This window comes from Acinonyx jubatus, chromosome A2 (genome assembly GCF_027475565.1).
Source record: "Acinonyx jubatus isolate Ajub_Pintada_27869175 chromosome A2, VMU_Ajub_asm_v1.0, whole genome shotgun sequence".
NCBI classification, from domain to species: Eukaryota; Metazoa; Chordata; class Mammalia; order Carnivora; family Felidae; genus Acinonyx; species Acinonyx jubatus.
In genome coordinates this window covers 122351009-122368744 of record NC_069383.1, presented here as the reverse complement: position 1 = coordinate 122368744, position 17736 = coordinate 122351009, and the positions used below count along the sequence as shown (strand labels likewise).

The window sequence follows — 17736 nt, the reverse complement described above, 5'->3', positions numbered from 1 at the left end:
TCAATTGACTGAGCCATCCAGGCGTCCCTGTAAAACTTACTTATTGATAGAGTTTTGCTAAGTACAATATTCATACTACTTACTGGGACCATGGTTATTTTGTGTGGCATATTTTACATTCACTTTTGTTTTAATAGTTATGTATCTATTATAACGTATATTAGGATATAGACCTACCATGACAAATCCATGGTTTCTTAGATTCTCTTGGTTATGGCAGATAGGAAGTAAGCATTTAAATTTAAAATATTAAGGGGCTCCTGGGTAGCTCAGTAGGTTAGGCATTGGGCTCTCACGGCTGACAGCAGGGAGCCTGCTTGGGATTCTCTCTCTTCCTCTACGTCCCTCCCCTGTGCATGCTTGTTCTCTCTCTGAAAAAATAAATGAATAAACATTAAAAAAACAAATTTAAAATATTAAGTACATAAACAGCTTTGGTGATGTACCCATATGGTCAAAATAATGGAGGATGTTTACTAATGACTATAATTAAGAATTATTTGAATAAAAAGTGTTACAAGATTAGCATGATATACCACAGGCAAACTGGAATAAGATTATCACCTTCATTTTTGCTTTCTAAATTTATTGGATATATTCTAAGATATTTTATATACTTTGGGAGATGTATATTTAAAAGTCAGTTTAAATGTGGGGCACCTAGGTAGCTCAGTTGGTTAAGTGTCCATCTTTGGCAACTTCAACTTCTGTCATGATCTCGCTCTTTGTGAGTTCAAGCCCAGCATGGGGTCCTCTGTCATTAGCATGGAGCCTACTTCAGATCCTCTGTCTTCCTCTATCTGCCTTTCCTCAACTCAGGGGTGCTCACGCACGGTCTCTCTCTCTCAAAAATAAATAGACAAAAAAGTTAGTTTAAATGTAAAATAAAGAAATTGTAATCTGTACTGGCACTAATATTGCAAGAAGTAAATACCACAGCAAGGTCAGTAACATGAAAATGAACTTTTCTCTGAGTTTTAAGAATTTATTGAGAAGTTACTTTTGTGTTGGATAGAAGTCAATAGAAAATCAACAAAGAGTTACTTTTGTAGCTAGCATCCAAGAAACCTGCAGTCACATATAGATGCATGCAAGAATAAAAATTTAAAAAGTCACTTTCAAGAGAAAGAGGGAGATTTTTTTTCATAAATACCACTGCATACCCATTTCCATGTTGCATGTCAGGTAATTACACAAACACAGATAAAAGCAAAATTGTGGTGGTGAGTAATTCTAGGGTGCATACCCATTAAGGGATTATGAAAAAAGAAAGTTTAAAGCAAGAATGAGCAATACTGAGTGTTTTTTCAAAAGAGCTCTTAAGTCAGATGTACAATTGAAAGTGTATAGTTTCATCATCATACCATTTTTTATTACAGGAGAGAATTTCAACATTATCAGTGTGATTTTCACAGATTTTATTGATTTGGTAAAGTAACTATTAAATGTTGGTAATAACCTTCTACCTGGTTTCTCTACATCTGGTATCTTTTGTCTCTTTGATCCATCAGGTATACTACTGACATGTGTCTCCCTAAAGTACCTCTTGGATCGTATTCCTCCTCTGATCACACATCTTGAGTGGCTACTTTATGAATTCCTCCTCACATCTGAATTCTTCAGTGTTTGTGTGCTATCTGTTCGAAATCTACTTTGCATTTGTTTCCCTTTATTCTTGTGTTTGTTTACTTTTTATCTTCACATGCTGTATCAGTCAGGTTGTCCAGAGAAACAACCAGTAGGATTGTGTGTGTGTGTTAAGGAATATGTTTATTATGTATAATATACATATGTACAGTAAGGAATTGGTCCATATAGTTGCAGAAGCTGGTAAGTCCAAAATCTATGGGGTAGGATTTCAGGCTGGAAACTCAGGCAAGAGTTAATGTTGAAGTCTTGAGGTTCAAATGTGAAGAGCAGACTGGCAGGCTAGATACATAGACAGGAGTTGATGTTGTACTGTTGAATTTGAAATTTGTAGGGAAAGGTGGCTGGCTGGAAACACAGACAGAATTTTTATGTTACAGTCTTGAGGCAGAATTCCTTCTTTTCCAGGAAATCTGTTTGGCTGAGGCCCACCACCTTATTGAGGGTAGTTGTTACTTAAATTCAACTGATTATAGTAGTTGATTATATCTACAAAATACTTTTACAGCAATGTGAAGACTACTGTTTCCAAATAACTGGTCATCATAGCCTAGTTAAGTGGATACATAAAAGTTAACCACCACATATGCCATACTTTTTTTTTTTCCATCAGAATGATTTTTCGTTTTACATTTTCTGCCTTAGGTGTCCTTACTTGACTTTCCTAGACTTTAATACCCTTAAAGCCCTAGCTCATTTTCTTCTTCTATTGCAAAGCCATTACTGTTTACCTCAGCCAGGAATGATATAACTAAGACCTGTGACATTCTGTAGGAGGATGTACCATTTTTAAAGCATGCATTTCATGCTGCCTGGTATTGAATGTATTTGTGTAAGGCTTTTATATTGTATGAGAACTTTGAGTTTCTCGAGGGCCATGGTGGTAACCCACAGATCCTTGCATTTATTATATAATACATTGCTGTATACAAGGTGCTTACCATTTTTTGTTTTCTGAAGTGCCAGGGTACTATTTTAAGTCATTCTTAACCTTAAGGAATTCTAGCCTACAGTGGGAGTGTGATATAGCATAGTGTTTCACAAAGTGTGGTAGGCATTCTGTCACAGAGTATCATAGTTTTATTAATCAATGCATACTAATTTTAATATGATTTAGAAAAAGTGGAATTAACATCAAACTAATAAATTTTAAGGTATTAACATTTAGGATGAAGTTAAAATGGAACTGTGTTACAGTTGAATCAATTATTAAGTCAGAGAAGGTCAATGTATAAGTATGGCACTATAATGAAACAGTATGTAAAGGAATTGGGTTTGTGAAATATTAATGTCATGTAATCCTAGACTGAAAATGATGAGATCTAAAATTATTTAGCTCTTTCACACTGTGTAATCTAAGCCATTTTACTTTTCTCATCCTCTGTATTTCTTTTTTACATAGCATTTGATCAGTTTATCTTCCAAGTCTAAAACTAATTTGTTGCTTAGATCCCTTTAAATACACAATGCAGATGGTGCATGCAGGGAGAACATCTCTAACTGGTTGACTAACCCCAAATAGGCTATATGTATATTGAATGAAACAGGACCAGAAATTTTGCTAACAGCAGGCGCGGGGCATTCTTTAGCCTCGAACTGAAGCAGGTAGATTTATGATCTCATCTTACTTATTCTGTGACATTCCTGTTAAATGAATGTCCCTGATCTTCCTGCCATCCTACTCATATTTCTAATGTGCTCATAGCACTCCAAGGTAATCATGATCATTTGCAATTATAAATGTCCTGTTATCAATTAATTTGCAGTTCACCAGTAACCATCTGATTATCTCTAACAAAGCTGCAAAGGCATGGTAATTACATTGAAAGTAATTATCATGTAATTGCACGTAATTATTTGTACCTTGTTAAGTGCTCACATGATTAAAATATTTCTGGTCAAATACGAATTATACATGGGACAATTTTTTTTGGGGGGGGGGAATAAGAAAGTTTTGTTCCTTGTCTTCCCTTTTATAGATAAAGATGAGCCATCAAACTGACATTTCCATATTACCCCAAATAGGATGAGCTAGTAAGGAGAGGCAAATGTTAGATTTTATTAATAGGATTCTTCATACATCCAATGAAGTTGAGATAATAAACTTCAACTTTCAGCATGGATGAATGCTTTCCCTCCTGTAACTATAACAAAAAATATTACCCTATTAAGAGTATACACTATGAATGTCATTGAGGACAATGTGTTTTTCATGTCCAATACCTCCATTAGCAATTTTACACTGGACTTTTTTTCACAGAATTTTTTCTTCAGAACTTTTACTATTCGTCTACTCAGTGTTTTTTTTTTTAATTTGCAAAAGCTTTATTTATTTTCTTTAAGTTTATTTATTTATTTTGAGAGGGGGAGGCACAAAGAGAGAAGGAGAGAGAGAATCCCAAGCAGGTTCCACACTGTCAGCACAGAGCCTGATGCAGGCCTCAAACTCATGAACGCTGAGATCATGACCTGAGCTGAGATCAAGAGTTGGGTGTTAATGGACTGAACCACCCAGGCGCCCCTCACAAGCTTTATTTAGGATGGGGTGAGCTATATGTGTGATTGTAAAACGAATTCCTAAATTTGTCCATTTAGACATCCATAAAGATCAACTATATATATCAGCATGGTCCTTTAGAATAATATGTAAACCACATATCCAGTTTAAATTTCTCTTGTAGTCACATGAAAAAAGCAGCAAGAAGCAGGTAAAATTAATTTTAGTCATATATTTTATTTAAAACAATCATTAACTCAAAAATTTTCAGTATAAAAATTATTAATGACTTAACTTTTTTGTAGTAAGTTTTTGAAATCTGATATGTATTTTAATTATAGCACATTTCATTTCAGATTAGTCACATTTTCTAAATGACAGAATATGACTTCCATGACTAGGTCATTAAAGACATGGCAGCTTTTGCCTTGCTCTCTTGGATCACTTGCTCTAGGGGAGGCCAGAGGCCATGTGGAGGCTTAAGGATGCCCAGACAGCGTCATGGAGATGTTCACATGACAAAGAACTACGACATAACGCCAAAACGAGCATCAAGTTGCTGGTCATGTGAGTGAATCCTCTTGGAGGCAGATCCTCATCTGAGTCAGGTGCCTCTCTGGATGACATCTTGACTGCAACCTCCAGAACCACCAGCTAAGTTGCTCCCAAATTTCTGACCCCAAAATTATGTGAAATAATAAATGTTTATTGTTGTTTTAAGCACACTCCCCAATTTATATACATTTCTGTTTCTCATTAGTCACATGTAGCTTGTGACTACCGAATTAATAGTGTAGGTATATTGATTATATTGATCATATCTATGTGATAGAAATAGGAGTCATAATGTATAGTTTGATTTCTGATTTATAGGTTTTCTGTCAGTTTATATTTCATAATCTGGTAAAAAATACATGTAGCCTAAACAAACTCCTACTTTTTATATTAAAAAGTTTGCTAGAAGGATAGGAATAAAGCCAACATTTATGAACTGTTTTACTAGGTCATATATGATGCTAAGTACGTTTATATATATTACTTAACTTAATCTCATATAGCCCAAAAAGTTGTGTATCCTTACATTGCAGAGTGGAAAAGTGAGGCTCACAGAAAGTTTCACCTTATCAAAGTTGTATAATGAATAGTGAGCTGCGATCCAAAGTTAGCTCTCTTTGACAACAAATTTTGTCTTCTGCTTTTCAAATAAGAAACACATATTTGGGGGCCACTTGCTTATTTGGTAGTCCTAGCAAGAGGATTCTGAAAGACCCAGACTTTGCTAAATATTGTGTGACAGGTTTGATTAGAAAGGAGTTTCTTAAAATTATAATTTGATTGTTAGGTTTACTCTTGACCTTCTTATCCATTGAATTAAGTTCCCAATTCACTCTCTTTTATTGGACTCTCCTGATAGCTAGGCCTGGAACACTTATCTCAAATACAGCATAAATTGTCTTTTGATGGCATTTTAACTGAAAGTTTGTTGACTATCACACACAGTTACAGAAAGCCTACCTTTGGGGATAACTCATTGACTGACAGCAATGCCTTAGCAACCATCTGATTGTAGTTATAGAGGAAATTTACCTTGGATTGAAGAATCACATGCCATTGTGATTGACAGAGTCTGTAAGACAATCAAGGTCAAACCCAGAGTGAATTTAGTGCGTGGCTATAAGCATTGACAGATAAGTCATGTGTCAAATATTGCCTAGCCATCTGGTTACTGCTCATGATTGGACTGGACTCATTGTGTTAACATTTTATTGAGGGCAACTACATGGGGAACTTGTTTGTTTTCAGTTTATCAGTGAAAGATGTTTTATCTGCAACACAAAATGGTTCTGCTTAAAGTGAACCTGAAAATCCATCAGCTATAAAATGACTCTACCATGACCTTCAAAAAACCTGTATTTGGAAAATTGTCATAACTATGTTGTAAATTGTTTTTTCATTGTTTTTGATGCATTACTTAATATATTACATGCTGAAAATGGCACTCATGAATTGGTGCATAACTTCTTAAATAGTAATAGAAAACAAACTTGGCCACCCCAGGAGTTTTAGAAACCCCAGAATGTTGAAAGACTGTTAGCTAATCTGTATATTACATGTGTGGGGAGTAAAATGTGATGGGGTATCACTACTAAGTCATGCATAAAGGGACAGGTGACTTGTGTGAAATTCTGAAAATTCATATTCAACAAAATGTGTCAAACATCCTGAAACTCCACCTGCAAAATATTTGGTTTATTTTTGAGTACAAAAACGGAAAACTTAAGGGGGTGAAATCAAATGTTTATTGGCATTTTATACTTAGAATGGGGTTTCCAGTCTGATTATTAATTCAGTGTTATTTCCTTTTATAACTTTGCTGTCTTTGTAAATTAGTAAGTTTCAAATATAGTGCCTGACTGGCTTAAAATTAATGATAGAAAAGCCAAAGTTGCCTTTAACCACTTATGAATTAGTAATTGTCATTCTGTTTTTAACTACCATATTGTTCTAACTAGACTATCAAACAAACAAGCACACAAACAATGTGTCCTGTTGACCACAGGTTGAGCAAACAGATGTGGGCCAATCAAACATAAATTTTCAGAGAAGATAACAATAGCACCAGTTTTGGTGGTTTGGTAGTTACATTTCCATATACAAAATAGAAACTACATAAGCGAGTAATATGAACCAATTTTAGTTGGTGTTCTGTATGTCATTGCTCGTTCCTCTGCAAGAATAGGTATTAAATGCTTCTAGGCATTTACAGTAACCACAGCAAATCCATTCCAACAATGAACAGATTCTTGAGAAAACAGTAAGTTAGAACCAATAGGTTCTAGCAAAGTGTAATGTTATCATCAATTACATGATGTTTCATCATGTTTACACTTACGCTCCAGCATATTTGGGACAGTGCTGCTGAGGTTGGAATCTCAGCAAGTATACTACCCTGGCGGGTGCCTGTTTCAGGATGGAGTGAGTGATTGCTATTTCTAACTGGAAAATCAATTTTATCAACTTTACTTTTCTAATTTTTTACACAGATTCATCTCTTTATCTGCCTACCCTCCTTCCTACCTACCTACCTGCCTACCTACCTACCTACCTACCTACCTTCCTACCTACCCTATTAGTTATTTACTCAAAGGCAACATCATAAATAAATTCACAATAACATTAACTAAATAGAGGTGATAGTAAGTTGCTAATCATCTTTCATGAAGTGTGAAGATCCAACATTAGTCGTATCTTGTTTATCCCTTTATCACTAAATAGGAGATCCCAAGTTTTTATTAATAAACAGCCAGTATGTAATATCTACCATCTATATGCATTATGAACTATCTGAATTGGTGCTTAAAATTATTGGGTAGCCAGCCAAAAAAGCCATTTAATATGCAGCTCATTGTATATAATATGAAATATCTGAGTTAGTGTTTAAAATTATGGGTCAATCAGCCAAAAGGCTATTGAATATATAATTCATTATAACATTAGTAGAACCAAAATGTCTTCCTATAATCCAATTATTGGTGATTTGGGAGCTATTTTCCAAGCAAAATTTCCCCCTAAGTTTGTTTTTGTCTTTGTTGAGAACCGGCACTTTCAAGATAAAGCCACTAACCCAGCATGTGTGTGTGTGTGTTTTTTTTCCTCCTGAATAATTTTCTTCAACTTAAAATGACTGTTCCTAACAGCAGGTGCTTTCTTCTTTGTTTTGAATTATACTGAACATGCTTTTGGTGTTCACAAATACTGAAAAACCAACTATAAAAATGCTGGATAAAAAAAAAGCTATATACATATGGTTCGGAGATAAAATTTTAGCTCTGATTCACATATTCTAAAGAAGTGATTCCAGTAAATCACATCACACATTCCATCTTTCAGGAAATCTTTGGATCTACTTTCAGAATATATCTAGAAACAGGATGCAGTCATAACATCTGACTGGTTAGCTCATTATGAGTAAAATAAAGTCTTTAATGCCTGTCAGTCCTATAGCTGTATGAAAATCATGATTTTAACTTCCTAACAATTAATTGTATTTAAGAGCTTTGGAAATCTTCAACTGAGATATTCAGTAGGTTCCACTGTTAGAACCAGCTAAATTTTGTCAACAAAAATATAGGAATATAGGAAAATATGGGAAATTTACACCTACTCATGTCTTTACTCCTAGAAATAAATCTAAAGAAACATAGAGTTTTGTTAACTTAGTTTTTCTCATTTTAATTTTGTTATCTACTGATTCCATGGTGTGTGTTTGTTTGAGGTTTATTATTGGCCTGATAAGTTCTTCTTCATTAGTGACAAGAATGATTGGGAATTTTGTTTTATGGTCTGACCATTTGGCAGTCTCTGTGAGCTAATTAGCGGTTTATAGAGATCCTTTCTCTGTTGGGTGAAAGATGATAATCTGGTTTATTAGTCTTTAACTGTTGGTGTTCTTATCAATTTTGAGCCTAAATCAATTTTTTCCCCCACTGGGAAGGAGAGTAGCTCTTTGATATCTGGACTGTATATAACTGGAAATAATGACTATGCAACTAAAACCTTGGATGGGATGTCCTATTTGAGAATGATGCTCACTTAATCAGCTGAAGCTACCGAGATTATATAAACCTTGACTATAAATGTAGCAAAGACACTACTCTCTCGTTAGAAGAAACCCGTATGATTGGGAAGATTCTTGGAAGGAGAAACTGAGAACAACCTCTTAAGAGAAAGAGCAGTTGAAATACATTTTGTCCACATGGACTGAAAATTTTCACTGAAAGATATTTCCCTCATAGGAGAAAACGGAGGAGGACTTTTCAGGCATGCTTGAAATGACAGTCTCAAAAGACAGAGCCCAGAGCAGGAGCAGGAATGAGCTGTGGTGTCTTCCATCTTGGACAGCAGCTAGTGGGGCTAGAATGGGGACACAGACTTCTTGGGAGGCATGGAAAGAGGATCCTTAGACAAGGTTGACTTTGATTGTTTCTAGGACATCAATCCCTGTTTCTGAACTGCCTGCTCCTGCTCAAAAAATCCAGGCCCTTAGAATGTGCTTAAAGGTTGTGGAATGTGGCACTTGTCACTTTGCTTTGGTTAAGGGAGGAGGAAGGTCTGTAATTATAGGATTGTTCAGCTGTGGGCTCTCCCTGAGCCTGGAGTTCTTTGATGCGTTGTCTGTGCTCTGGTGCCTGAAGTATATGCCTTAGATGCAGTCTTCTCTCCTGGATCAAGCCCATGATTGATGTGTGCTCCAGGCCTTCAGTGTCCATACTACCCAAAAGGCAACTCTGTTTTGAACAGAACCTGAGCTCTGCTCAGAGGCTGATACTGACTTGGCATTCTGCAGGGAACATTGCTGACTTTTCCCTTTTCTTGGATGAACCCACTGAGACAAATGACTCTTCCTTTCTTTGAATTGTTTTTTTTGAGGAGCCTGTACCCTTTTGGGGAAGGTACTGTGATATCTCACTCAGCAGGTCTCTGTTGTTCGTCTCTTTTTGCAGAGTGGCTTTTTCTCTCTGGTGTGGAAGGTCCCCAAATCTGTATTACCTCTGGATTCTCTACTTGTTTGGGGCTGCTAGTGTACTGACTTTCTTCATTTGGATCTACATTAACACTCTAGATTTATCTTAGGGTCTGAAACTTAGAAGATCCATGCTCCTGCTACGCTAGAGTGCTTGCTCTCCCCTCCATGTAGTTATACAAAACATGGGAAGGTGCTGTGCATGCTTTGGGGGTGGGGCTGCCAGTAGCAGCCAAACTGAGTCAGGGTGGGGGCACTTTGGTGACACAGTTATGAGCATGGCTCTGAGGCTCTACTTCTGTTTTAAATCTTGAACTGAGAAGAAAGATGGTGTTTACAGTACATTTCCCCTATATTTTAGTTATCAACAGTAATGGTCATGAGGATAGTCCTTAGTTATTATAAACCTTAGATTACTTAGGTTCCCAGTTAGTATTGGGAATTTCTGAGCTCTGTGGCTCTCAGAATGTATCTCTTTCACTCTTCTTTCTTTTTTGGCACTGTGGACTCTATAGCCGTTAACTGTACTATCTTCTTGGAACTACTGTCCCTTCTAAGCACCTCCAACTTTATGCCTCTTATCTTCACTCTCTGAGGTACGTCTATGTGATGGCAGGAATCTTCTGAGGCACAATTCCCAATCTTATTCCTAGGTTCAATGTCTGTTCTTGCTAGACTGATAATCATCTCTGGGATACCCTGTTGGCTTCCAGTTCAGTTCTACTCTGCCAGGTTTTCTCTTTGTTGCAGAGTGTTAGGGTTGGAAATGTATTTGCCATCTTCTCTAGCCTGATGAGATTGTGTAAGATCATCACAAATATGAAAGTGGGACCACGTCATGATTCTGGCTGTGCTCACTCACAAGAGAAGATGGTCCAGATAATTTAAAAATACCTGTATTCCCCAGCTCAGCTATTGAGTAAATCTGCCCTTGAAACATGGGTGACTGAGTAGGAAAATGTGGTTTGTTAAAAGGTCATATTGAGACCTTTACATCTAATACCATAGTTTTATGAATTAAAGGATCTTGAGAAGTAGGCTCCACTTTTGCCATTCTTGAAAGCAAATAAATTTGGCTTATAGTCCCAAGCCTTGTTTCTAGAAAGGATCAAGGAAGGCTCCCAAAATAATTCTGCCTTACTGAGAGTACCAAGTTTCTGATTTAAAGGAGTTAATGGGACTTTTAAGGAGAGGGTAGCATAGAATGGCCAATAATCCTGGAAGGATGCTCACTCTCATGGATCATACCCCTCATTGATCTGTCTTTCCTTCTTGCCCAAGTATATGTTCTGGGTGTTTTCAGGATGCTGCTGGTGGAGATCTTCTTAGGGCCACTGGATAAATCCATGAGTGACTCAAAATCCTTTGTCTCCTTCTTAGCATAAGCTTCTGAGAGTGAGTCTTCATTGGATAGCTTTTTCAGCCCCTTCGTAGCTTATCTTTTGGGCCCGTCCCCAAGTTATGGCCTATACCCCTCCTCAGGTCATTTCTTAGTGGGAATTATCTGGATCCTCTAAGTAGAATCTTCCTGGGTGCTTCAGTTCAGTTTCCTTGAGATCACTTGACCCTTCAACACAGAGGGCTATGAGAGTCCTTATTGGCCTTTCAGGCTTGAGACATTTCTGGTAACTTATATTTAGGCTTAATTAGCGCCACAGTCTTTTGTATGATGTGGACTGATTCCTCCCTTCTTCTGTATCTGTTTTGAAGGCGACACAAAAGTTGCTTCCACATTTCCTTGCTTAGAACAAATCCTTCAGGAAGGACTAGCCTGTAGGGTTGGAAATTCATGCTGTCCTGTGGGATGTTGAGAGCTGGGGGAGTAAAGGCTTTCTGAGATCTTTGGACCTCAGACGGTAAGTTAAGCCCACAAATTGTATAGCTGTTTCTGCCACAAATGCCATTTCAAGTGTAGAATTTCGGATTGGGTGAGAAGCTGCTCCTCTTTCTGGTTTTTACAGTGGTTATACAGACCTAGATCTGATTGGGAGACAGGCTTGAGAGTGGGCCTGGGCTACAACCAGAGTCATATGCATGTAAGAGCAGTAATTGAGGCTGAATTCCAGACAGGCACTGGATCTGGGCCTTAGTGTAGGGCAGAGGCTGCAGCTGAGAAAGCGGTAGGGATTCTTTCGCCTGCATTAGGCTTTGGGTGAAGATAGGTTTTATATTGAATAAGACAAAGGGAAACTCTCCTTAAGTACAGTTTCTACAGACCAGGACTATAGCCAAAAAAAGCCTTCTTGTGTCTAACCAAGAGATCCTGGAAGAGCTGGTTCCATTTGTGCTGCAAATTATCACCCAAGGGATGAGGATTTGGGAGAGGCTGTTTCTGTGCATCTTCTCTTGTTTCCCTTCAGCTACTCTCGAAGATTTGTAGGTCCTAGAGTATCATTTTCATCACATAGCCTTCTAATACAATTTGCCTGAGTTGTTTCAGGAATGGACCTCCTTCTTTACTTTTTTTGCCCAAATCTGCAAATACATTATCTTTATTACTGTGTATCTCTAAGTGGTTATTGACATATAATCCAAAGAGGAGGGGCTTACTGGCTTGCACATTTAGGGTATACCCAGAGAGAGGTCTGTGATGGATTGGGTAGAAAGGTGCTCTTGGAGTAGAATACAATGTGAGGAAGTGGGATGGAACAAATCCTATGCAGGTGTCCACCAGTAGGCTGATATGGAAGGTGTGGATCATACCTGGAAATAATAGAATGGGAGAAGGAAACCCCCTGAGAAACTCTGTAGAAAATCTCTCCGGGATGATATTCAGTAGAATGAGAAGCATGTCAGATTGATTTAAAGTGTCAGGTGGTGGTGCTGGAATAAGGAGGGCTGGTGTTGAAAGATACCAGGCAAGTCAATAAGTTGGATTCATGGAGGAGGTGGATAGGTGTGAGAAAATGGGATCCTGACAGTGAGGAGTCATGTGAGGCCATTGTCTTCTTAACTCTACATTGCCCCTGAAAGACAGGAAAAGATGGAGGGGCTGGGACCCATTTTCCACTCTATTCTGTCTAGGCCAGCTGGAAATGTTCATTATTCATGAAAAATACATTTTTCTACTTTGAATTGGTGGAGCTCTGTGTTCCTTCTGTTCTTTGAAGAGGATAAAAATTCATTTTTTAAAGTGGATAAAAATATTTTCCCATATTCCTTCTTTGGAAAACTCAAATTATGAAGAGCTCTCTGTAAGTGACCCTCAGGTAAATGTTGAATATCTAGTCTCTAGTTCTCTGCTGAGGATAGGTGTAGAATCTTAGACTTACAGAGACCAGAGCTAAGCTTTTACCATGTAATCAGAGGTTTATAGAGGCTGAGCATTGCTCTCTAGAACAGTCCGAACACAAAGGCTTGGACCAGCATCACTTCAAGTGGGAAGATGAAAATGGTATTCTGCTGTCCTGCTGGTATCTTACACTTCCTTACTAGTCCAATTCAAGGTCACATAATCAATGTTTCCAATTCTACCCTGGAGTCCTCTGTGAGTTCATGCGTGATCTTTGTCTGGAAGCCCTACACGCCACTCCGAACTTTGTCCTGCTCAACCTCTTCCACACACACACACATACACACACACACTCACTCACTCACACACACCCCTTAGTAAAGTTCTGTAAATATTCCACATATATGCAGGTATTAGCTGGGTTCATCTTTATTCCTTGGACTTAATGGGTTTTACTTTACCAGTTCAATAGCCTTGAAAATCTGGATTTTTCCCAGGAATTTTTACTAATCCCTAGCCTTTCACTCTGTAAGAATCTCCTCTATTCTCATCTCAGGCTTCCCAGTGTAATGTAGTTCTTTTTTGGGGGGCATTAGCGCGCATATAGAACTGAATTCCCATGTCCCATTCAAGTTTACCCTGAATAAATATATTTTTATACACAAAAAAAATCAGTAAGTAGTGTAGCCTCTGTATTAAAGATACTATAAGAGGGATAAAACTGGAGAAAGGTGTGAGTGTAACCCATAGCAAATAATTAGAAAAACCTCTCTTGGTCATTGTTTGCCATTCTTGTACTTTTTGGACTGCTTTGCCCTGAGGCCTCTCACCCCCCACCTTCGACCCCCCCAGTGCCTCATTAGGCTGGTCCCTCTCTGCAAAGACCTCTCTACTCCTTCAGTATTTAAAAGTTTTTTTTTACATATTCATACTGAGCAATTGAGGTATGCTAAGACCTGGTTCCATGTTGCATAAATAAACACCTCTTGACTGGGGGAGTGGCCTAGGCCATCTGTTGGAAAATTAAATCCTTTAGGAGAGCAGTTGGAGTTACTTAAAGCAAGATGGGATTTATTTTGAATTACAACTATGGCTACTTTCTCTGTGAAACATCTACTGATTTTTCTCTTCTACTTTGTAACAAACAGGACAAAATGGTGTAATTCCGTCTTATGGGTTGAATTGTGTCCACTGAGAAGAGCTGCATTGAAGTCCTAACCTCCAGGACCTCAGAATGTGACTTTATTTGGAAATGGGGCCATTGCATACATAATTAGTTAAGATGGGGCACACTGGACTAGGATGGGCCCCTCATTTAATGAGTGGTGTTCTTTTAAGAAGCAGGCCATGTGAGGACACAGAGACATCTTAGGAGAATGCCATGTAAACAGAGGTGGAAATTGGAATTAAGCATCTGCAAACCAAAGAACTGCAAAGCTTTCCTCTGAACCACCGGGAACTAGAAAGAGAGCAGGAAGGATTCCACTACAGGTTTTAGAGCTGACACCTTCATTTCAGACTTCTAGCTTCCCAAACTGTGAGACAATAAATTTCTATGGTTTTAAGCCACCCAGTTGGTAGTACTTTGTTACAGTAGCCCTTGGAAACTAATTTGGTAGGTGAATGTAGGTAAAGGGTTTAGGGGTGTTTTTAACTGTCCTTGCAACTTTAAGTATGGTTGAAATTACTGCAAGATGAAAAAGATTTTTGAGATAGAAATACACACTTGCAACACTCAAAAATAGATGCCATTTTTTAACACCTTCACTTCGATCCCCTTGGTCTGAGTTACCTTCATGTCTCTCCTAGATTACCATAAAACCTTTTAATAGTTTACTCTACCTTTATGCCTGCCCCACTTCCCAATCACTGCTAGTTTCACCAAGTGGGATGTATTTAAATTGTGTGTCAAATCCTGACATTTCTCTCCTTAAAATCCTACAGCACTTCCTGTTTGTCTCTGAGTATAAGCTGAAGTCCTTAGAATAACCTACAAATTTTTACATGATGTGGCCTTGTAATTTCTTCTTTTACTACTCCTTCAATTGCTCTGGTCCTGCCACATGACAGGCACAAACCTGTATTTTAACTTTGTACTCTTTGAAGCCTCTGATGGACTTACTCCTTTACCCCTTTAATTCCATTAAGTATTTGCTCAAAATACCTATCATTGAATTCATGTGGACCCTCCTATTTAATAGTGAATCCTCTCCTTCCCCCCAAATCCCTATATAGTTCTAGAACTTGTTAGCATGTTATGTTACCTTCTGTGATACTGTTTATATTGCTTATTAACCTTATGGATTGTCATTTCACTGCTCCCATTATAACATAAACTCCTTAAGAGCAAGGATCTTTTGTTGTTGTATTTTGCTGTATCTCACTTGCCTAGCACATAGTGGGTGTTGAGGAAATATCTGTTGAATGGATGGCATTTTAAATGTGATTGACTTAAGTCATACTACATACATTGGTAGAAAACTTTTAAAGTAAATGTAAATTTAGTCATCTCTTCCTTCTCTAGTTACCTGTGAAATAATCTGTCCTTTTGTTTAAAAAATATATAGCTGTATGGGGTTCCTGGGTGGCTCAGATGATTGAGTGTCTGACTCTTGATTTTGGCTTAGGTCATGATCCCAGGTCATGGGATCAAGCCCTACACTGGGCTCTGTGCTGAACATGGAGCCTACTTATGATTCTGTCTCTCTGCCCCTCTGCCCCTCTCCCCTACTAACACTCTCTCTCTAAAATATATAACTGTAATAGCAACTGTTTGCAAGTATGGATTAGTTGCAAATAGCCCTAATTACTTAGAGGAGAATTTTAAAATATACAATAAATACAGAATTCTTACTGCTTTCGGTAGAAAGCAGTTTGGATCTTCCATCACCCTTCAAATCTTGTGTTCTAAAAATAAAATGTCTTTTAAGAGGAGGTGCTTCCTTAGCCCACTCACATCGGTTCCCTTATTTTTTCTCCAGCCAATCTTTTCTTTCTCTGACATTCCTGTTCCAGGATATGGGAATATTATTATTAGGATGTTTTGGCTGCAAGTAAAAGCAAGCCCTAACCCACTAGCCTTAAAAATGAGCATCTTTATTATTTTACCTAAAAAGCTCTCAGTTAGACAGACTTCAAGGTTGATTAATCTGGTGATTCAGTGACTTCATCAGGGGACCGTGTTATTTTCACTCAGATAGCTTCAACGAACAGTTTTTTCTCCTATTAAGGAAGCAAAGAAACAAACAAAAACATACTGCCTAGATTTTATTTACTGTATGCAGACCTATAAATATTGAAAAGAAGAAAAGGGTTTATTTATGTGGGTTCCTCTTGGTCAGCAAGGGTGATCTTTCTAGAAGTTCTTCATAGACTTTTCCACATATCTTACTGGCTAGGATTGTGTCATATCCATTTATTCAAACCGGTCATTGATAAATGAAATGAGATGGTCAGAATCAGTTTATACTAGGGGGTAGCAAACATTTTCTGTAAAGGGCCAGATAAGGAATACTTTAGACTTTGCAGGCAACACAGACTTTGCTGCAGTTACTCAATTAGAGACATATATATAAAGGAATGGCATGCTTTGTCTCAGTAAAACTTTATTTATACAACATATGGCCTGCTTTGCTTTGCTGACTCCTGAAATAGACTAATATGGTTGATCCCTTCATCACATCCTCAGGTTTGAGGAGAAATCGTTGAACCCAAACAAAACCAGGGCTCTTTTTCCAACTAAGAGAAGGATAATGGCTTTTGGATAAGCAACTGTGTGCCCTACACAAGGTCCCTCATGTTAAGTTTGAGATTTTTTTCTATTAAAATAGAGATATGAAAAGATATTTTTAAAATAATTCCTCTATTAAGTAATCTTTACCCTCAACGTGGGGCTTGAACTCATGACCCCAAGATCAAGAGTCACATGGTCTACCAACTGACCCAGCTAAGCACCCCTGTAAAAAATAGTTTTAAAGACGCTAACAAACTTTTGGTTCAGCTTTGAGAACCAGGATGTGGTAGTTTTCTATGCCATTTAGTTCAGTTAGAGATGAATACTCAAGGAAGTAGTTATCAAATTTAATTCCTTTTAATTTTGCTTCCTAGAATATGTGTGTACTTTTTATAATCAGATCTAAATTTATCATTAACTCAGGAGTCACAAAAGGAGGCGATTCTGTTCTATTAACTCTAGTGCCATTGGTGGTTTTAATGGATCAAAAGACATATGGTAAAACAATGAGTGCAGATTGCTGAGACAATTTAAAATTTTTTTTAATGTTTATTTATTTTTGAGAGAGACAGAGACAGAATGTGCCGGGTTAGGGGCAGAGAGAGAGGGAACCACAGAATCCAAAGCAGGTTCCAGGCTCTGAGCTGTCAGCACAGAGCCCGGCACGGGACTCGAATTCACCAGCTGTGAGATCATGACCTGAGCCGAAGTCGGATGCTTAACCAACTGAGCCACCCAGGCACCCCCTAAGTGAGACAATTTAAATATTACCACTGGAAACAAGTTATATAGAACATGAGGAAGTATATATGTTAAGTAATGTTGAATATATTTTCTTTATATTTGCTTGAGCAACATCTCCTTCACTCATGATGCTATAAGAGTTATAGTATATGCATTATAATTTGAAAAAAAAAATCTGATTTGTCAGGAATTTGACCTAACATACAAAAAATAAAAGTTTTGTTGTCATATAATAACATTTGGAAATAACTGTTACTCTGGTGCTATGTATAATATTACAGCTTACAAGAAAAAATACTTATAATAATTATTAAAGTATTTAAAAATATTTACAAAATTAACATCTGTTTAAACATTAG

General features: G+C 37.5%; 1 protein-coding gene across 5 annotated transcripts in view; it reads left to right on the top strand.

Moving 5' to 3' along the window:
* The window catches only part of LOC106969548 (contactin-4), an 884673-nt gene that overhangs the window by 78955 nt on the left and 787982 nt on the right, over nt 1-17736 (top strand). The gene's annotated exons all lie outside the window — the stretch shown is intronic.